Source organism: Schistocerca serialis, unplaced genomic scaffold (assembly GCF_023864345.2).
Source record: "Schistocerca serialis cubense isolate TAMUIC-IGC-003099 unplaced genomic scaffold, iqSchSeri2.2 HiC_scaffold_176, whole genome shotgun sequence".
Lineage (NCBI taxonomy): Eukaryota > Metazoa > Arthropoda > Insecta > Orthoptera > Acrididae > Schistocerca > Schistocerca serialis.
Window position 1 is genome coordinate 87,501 of NW_026047736.1, and position 6,682 is coordinate 94,182.

At 58.0% G+C, this 6,682-nt stretch overlaps 2 non-coding genes and 1 pseudogene across 2 annotated transcripts; all 3 read right to left on the bottom strand.

The window, feature by feature from the left end:
- The window catches only part of LOC126443701 (large subunit ribosomal RNA), a 7,758-nt pseudogene extending 3,963 nt beyond the window's left edge, over positions 1-3,795 (bottom strand).
- A 188-nt stretch (positions 3,796-3,983) lies between these two features.
- On the bottom strand, positions 3,984-4,138 carry LOC126443681 (5.8S ribosomal RNA). The gene has a single exon (XR_007582097.1). It is a non-coding gene; the product is annotated as a 5.8S ribosomal RNA (ribosomal RNA).
- A 353-nt stretch (positions 4,139-4,491) lies between these two features.
- LOC126443688 (small subunit ribosomal RNA) lies at positions 4,492-6,400 on the bottom strand. The gene has a single exon (XR_007582103.1). It is a non-coding gene; the product is annotated as a small subunit ribosomal RNA (ribosomal RNA).
- Between the last annotated feature and the right edge of the window lie 282 nt (positions 6,401-6,682).

Below are 6,682 nucleotides of genomic sequence, written 5' to 3' on the forward strand. Positions count from 1 at the left end.
TGGGCGGCTGGCTCCCTGCTGCCTACTTCGTCAAGAGCAGACAGCAACATAGCCTGGATTGTTTCACGGCTAGTGGTGGGACCCAGAGCCACGAGATCATCAAGCGAGCGGAATCGGCGGTCTGATTGGGGGAGTTGTGCTACAAATGACCAGATGGCTAGGTCAACATCTTCCCCACAAGGTGGAGACTGTGGCAAAGAATGACTGACTGCAGGCTCGCTAGGAGGACCCTGAAGGCCGCGATCCATGCCAGCAAGCTCGGTGACAAACTTCGCCACCATGTCTTTGTAGGGCTGCGCTCTACGCTGACATTTAATGGATTCCAGCGTACGCTCGGGGAAGGCCTTTGCAAGCTCCTGGTTTAAAAATCTGCAACCCTGGGTGGCAAGAGTCGCTTCTGCATGGGCCAAACGCAGGAGCTCTTCCTGGGACCACCTGGCCTTCTTCCTCTCGGTCTTGATCTCAGCATTAGCAGCAGTCGGATGGGCGCGACGCCGATGGACACCAAGTCCGGTCTTGGTGGAGAAGGACCGCATACAATCAGGGCAGATGGCGGGGAGCAGCGCTCGACCCGCACCGGTTGGCTGGTTGGCTGGCTCATCAGCTGGCACAGGCGCTCCAGCGGGAGGCCTGGTACCACGTTCGCTTCTATTTGTTGCACCAGCTGTAACAAAGGCAGGGGGGGAGGTAACCCCCAAGCCCGAAAAGCACCCTGCTCTGTCGGTCGGGATACTGGAAAGGTACACCTACGCGAAACCTTTCACAGCACCCTCACGACTCCCGCCACTTGAAGGCCAGAGCTAGGATTTCCCACCGAGAGGCTAATTGAACCATCATCCACCCGACATCACAAGGATGCTGAGGGGTGAATCGAGAGGGTCCATATATTACGCATCAGGTGGGCTTTGGGAGTCAAGAGAGTCATAGTTACTCCCGCCGTTTACCCGCGCTTGCTTGAATTTCTTCACGTTGACATTCAGAGCACTGGGCAGAAATCACATTGCGTCAACACCCGCTAGGGCCATCGCAATGCTTTGTTTTAATTAGACAGTCGGATTCCCCCAGTCCGTGCCAGTTCTGAGTTGATCGTTGAATGGCGGCCGAAGAGAATCCGCGCACCCGCGCGCCCCCGGAGGAGCACGCTAAGGCGGACGCGGCCTCGCAGCAAGGAAGATCCGTGGGAGGCCAAGGCACGGGACCGAGCTCGGATCCTGCACGCAGGTTGAAGCACCGGGGCGCGAACGCCGCGCAGGCGCGCGCATCCTGCACCGCCGGCCAGCACGAGGCCGACCAACGGCGAGAGCAGACCACGCCCGCGCTAAACGCCCGCACTTACCGGCACCCCTACGGCACTCACCTCGCCCAGGCCCGGCACGTTAGCGCTGACCCACTTCCCGACCAAGCCCGACACGCCCCGATCCTCAGAGCCAATCCTTATCCCGAAGTTACGGATCCAATTTGCCGACTTCCCTTACCTACATTATTCTATCGACTAGAGGCTCTTCACCTTGGAGACCTGCTGCGGATATGGGTACGAACCGGCGCGACACCTCCACGTGGCCCTCTCCCGGATTTTCAAGGTCCGAGGGGAAGATCGGGACACCGCCGCAACTGCGGTGCTCTTCGCGTTCCAAACCCTATCTCCCTGCTAGAGGATTCCAGGGAACTCGAACGCTCATGCAGAAAAGAAAACTCTTCCCCGATCTCCCGACGGCGTCTCCGGGTCCTTTTGGGTTACCCCGACGAGCATCTCTAAAAGAGGGGCCCGACTTGTATCGGTTCCGCTGCCGGGTTCCGGAATAGGAACCGGATTCCCTTTCGCCCAACGGGGGCCAGCACAAAGCGCATCATGCTATGACGGCCCCCATCAACATCGGATTTCTCCTAGGGCTTAGGATCGACTGACTCGTGTGCAACGGCTGTTCACACGAAACCCTTCTCCGCGTCAGCCCTCCAGGGCCTCGCTGGAGTATTTGCTACTACCACCAAGATCTGCACCGACGGCGGCTCCAGGCAGGCTCACGCCCAGACCCTTCTGCGCCCACCGCCGCGACCCTCCTACTCGTCAGGGCTTCGCGGCCGGCCGCAAGGACCGGCCATGACTGCCAGACTGACGGCCGAGTATAGGCACGACGCTTCAGCGCCATCCATTTTCAGGGCTAGTTGCTTCGGCAGGTGAGTTGTTACACACTCCTTAGCGGATTCCGACTTCCATGGCCACCGTCCTGCTGTCTTAAGCAACCAACGCCTTTCATGGTTTCCCATGAGCGTCGATTCGGGCGCCTTAACTCGGCGTTTGGTTCATCCCACAGCGCCAGTTCTGCTTACCAAAAGTGGCCCACTTGGCACTCCGATCCGAGTCGTTTGCTCGCGGCTTCAGCATATCAAGCAAGCCGGAGATCTCACCCATTTAAAGTTTGAGAATAGGTTGAGGTCGTTTCGGCCCCAAGGCCTCTAATCATTCGCTTTACCGGATGAGACTCGTACGAGCACCAGCTATCCTGAGGGAAACTTCGGAGGGAACCAGCTACTAGATGGTTCGATTAGTCTTTCGCCCCTATACCCAGCTCCGACGATCGATTTGCACGTCAGAATCGCTACGGACCTCCATCAGGGTTTCCCCTGACTTCGTCCTGGCCAGGCATAGTTCACCATCTTTCGGGTCCCAACGTGTACGCTCTAGGTGCGCCTCACCTCGCAATGAGGACGAGACGCCCCGGGAGTGCGGAGGCCGCCGCCCCGTGAAGGGCGGGGAAGCCCCATCCTCCCTCGGCCCGCGCAAGGCGAGACCTTCACTTTCATTACGCCTTTAGGTTTCGTACAGCCCAATGACTCGCGCACATGTTAGACTCCTTGGTCCGTGTTTCAAGACGGGTCGTGAAATTGTCCAAAGCTGAAGCGCCGCTGACGGGAGCGATTATTCCGCCCGAGAGCATCCCGAGCCAACAGCGGCGCGGGTCCGGGGCCGGGCCAGGTAGGTCCGTCATCCGGGAAGAACCGCGCGCGCTTGCCGGGAGCCCGAGCGCCCAAAGGGGCGAATCGACTCCTCCAGATATACCGCCGGGCAGCCAGCCAGGACACCGGGGCTCTGCCCAACAGACGCGAACCGAGGCCCGCGGAAGGACAGGCTGCGCACCCGGGCCGTAGGCCGGCACCCAGCGGGTCGCGACGTCCTACTAGGGGAGAAGTGCGGCCCACCGCACACCGGAACGGCCCCGCCCCGCGGCGAGTGGAAAGGCAACCGGACACGACCCCGCCGCGAATTGCTCCGCGCGGGCGGCCGGCCCCATCTGCCGAGGGCGGAGGCCAGTGGCCGGATGGGCGTGAATCTCACCCGTTCGACCTTTCGGACTTCTCACGTTTACCCCAGAACGGTTTCACGTACTTTTGAACTCTCTCTTCAAAGTTCTTTTCAACTTTCCCTCACGGTACTTGTTCGCTATCGGTCTCGTGGTCATATTTAGTCTCAGATGGAGTTTACCACCCACTTGGAGCTGCACTCTCAAGCAACCCGACTCGAAGGAGAGGTCCCGCCGACGCTCGCACCGGCCGCTACGGGCCTGGCACCCTCTACGGGCCGTGGCCTCATTCAAGTTGGACTTGGGCTCGGCGCGAGGCGTCGGGGTAGTGGACCCTCCCAAACACCACATGCCACGACAGGCGGCAGCCTGCGGGGTTCGGTGCTGGACTCTTCCCTGTTCGCTCGCCGCTACTGGGGGAATCCTTGTTAGTTTGTTTTCCTCCGCTTAGTAATATGCTTAAATTCAGCGGGTAGTCTCGCCTGCTCTGAGGTCGTTGTACGAGGTGTCGCACGCCACACCGCCAGCCGGCTGTGCACGCTACCGAGTAAGTACCGGTATGCGAACCGCCAGGCGACGGGCGCGCATCGCACGTTTAAGGAGACGCGGCCGGCCCCACAGGCGGCCACGACACTCCCAGGTCTGCGAAGCGGGGCAAACGCCGCGCGCTTCAGTATACGTAGCCGACCCTCAGCCAGACGTGGCCCGGGAACGGAATCCATGGACCGCAATGTGCGTTCGAAACGTCGATGTTCATGTGTCCTGCAGTTCACATGTCGACGCGCAATTTGCTGCGTTCTTCATCGACCCACGAGCCGAGTGATCCACCGTCCTGGGTGATCTTTTCATAGTTTCCACCATCTCTTTCGAGACAGTTGCATAGGCGGGACTGAGGCGTGTGGCGGCCCTGTTCCAGCGTTCAGTGTCCAACGGCCTCACGGCCGATGGGCGTCGTACGGCTCCACACCGGAGCGGACAGGCAGTCGGGCGAAAGTCATTCAAAACCGGCGCCAGGCGCCAGGTGCCGCAGGCCAGCCGCTCCAGCGCTTCAGCGCTCGTACCACACAACATTGCCGTTAGTTTTGAGACGAACGCGTGGTTCCGCACGCGGCGCACGGCTACTGCGAGCCGTACAGGTAGCTGCGTGTTACGCGACACGACACGCACATCGAAAGACATGCAGTCTAGTCGGTAATGATCCTTCCGCAGGTTCACCTACGGAAACCTTGTTACGACTTTTACTTCCTCTAAATGATCAAGTTTGGTCATCTTTCCGGTAGCATCGGCAACGACAGAGTCAATGCCGCGTACCAGTCCGAAGACCTCACTAAATCATTCAATCGGTAGTAGCGACGGGCGGTGTGTACAAAGGGCAGGGACGTAATCAACGCGAGCTTATGACTCGCGCTTACTGGGAATTCCTCGTTCATGGGGAACAATTGCAAGCCCCAATCCCTAGCACGAAGGAGGTTCAGCGGGTTACCCCGACCTTTCGGCCTAGGAAGACACGCTGATTCCTTCAGTGTAGCGCGCGTGCGGCCCAGAACATCTAAGGGCATCACAGACCTGTTATTGCTCAATCTCGTGCGGCTAGAAGCCGCCTGTCCCTCTAAGAAGAAAAGTAATCGCTGACAGCACGAAGGATGTCACGCGACTAGTTAGCAGGCTAGAGTCTCGTTCGTTATCGGAATTAACCAGACAAATCGCTCCACCAACTAAGAACGGCCATGCACCACCACCCACCGAATCAAGAAAGAGCTATCAATCTGTCAATCCTTCCGGTGTCCGGGCCTGGTGAGGTTTCCCGTGTTGAGTCAAATTAAGCCGCAGGCTCCACTCCTGGTGGTGCCCTTCCGTCAATTCCTTTAAGTTTCAGCTTTGCAACCATACTTCCCCCGGAACCCAAAAGCTTTGGTTTCCCGGAGGCTGCCCGCCGAGTCATCGGAGGAACTGCGGCGGATCGCTGGCTGGCATCGTTTATGGTTAGAACTAGGGCGGTATCTGATCGCCTTCGAACCTCTAACTTTCGTTCTTGATTAATGAAAACATACTTGGCAAATGCTTTCGCTTCTGTTCGTCTTGCGACGATCCAAGAATTTCACCTCTAACGTCGCAATACGAATGCCCCCGCCTGTCCCTATTAATCATTACCTCGGGTTCCGAAAACCAACAAAATAGAACCGAGGTCCTATTCCATTATTCCATGCACACAGTATTCAGGCGGGCTTGCCTGCTTTAAGCACTCTAATTTGTTCAAAGTAAACGTGCCGGCCCACCGAGACACTCAATAAAGAGCACCCTGGTAGGATTTCAACGGGGTCCGCCTCGGGACGCACGAGCACGCACGAGGCGGTCGCACGCCTTCGGCTCGCCCCACCGGCAGGACGTCCCACGATACATGCCAGTTAAACACCGACGGGCGGTGAACCAACAGCGTGGGACACAAATCCAACTACGAGCTTTTTAACCGCAACAACTTTAATATACGCTATTGGAGCTGGAATTACCGCGGCTGCTGGCACCAGACTTGCCCTCCAATAGATACTCGTTAAAGGATTTAAAGTGTACTCATTCCGATTACGGGGCCTCGGATGAGTCCCGTATCGTTATTTTTCGTCACTACCTCCCCGTGCCGGGAGTGGGTAATTTGCGCGCCTGCTGCCTTCCTTGGATGTGGTAGCCGTTTCTCAGGCTCCCTCTCCGGAATCGAACCCTGATTCCCCGTTACCCGTTACAACCATGGTAGGCGCAGAACCTACCATCGACAGTTGATAAGGCAGACATTTGAAAGATGCGTCGCCGGTACGAGGACCGTGCGATCAGCCCAAAGTTATTCAGAGTCACCAAGGCAAACGGACCGGACGAGCCGACCGATTGGTTTTGATCTAATAAAAGCGTCCCTTCCATCTCTGGTCGGGACTCTGTTTGCATGTATTAGCTCTAGAATTACCACAGTTATCCAAGTAACGTGGGTACGATCTAAGGAACCATAACTGATTTAATGAGCCATTCGCGGTTTCACCTTAATGCGGCTTGTACTGAGACATGCATGGCTTAATCTTTGAGACAAGCATATGACTACTGGCAGGATCAACCAGGGAGCTGCGTCAACTAGAGCTGAGCAGCCGGCCGCCCGGGAGTGTGTCCCGGGGGCCCGCGCGAACACGCAAGCGTCCGCTCAATTATTCTGCAAACAGGAGGAGGCTGAGCTCCCCTGCACAACACACCTCGAAACCCTCTCAGGTCCCGGCGGCGCGCAGCGCCGTCCTAAGTACTTGGTCGGGTTCGAGAGAGGCGCAATCGCCCGGAGTTAGGCGAGTAGACGCTTTAGGTGCGACCACCCGTGCTCCCAACTGAGCTTGCCGCTGCCGACAGAGGCCCGG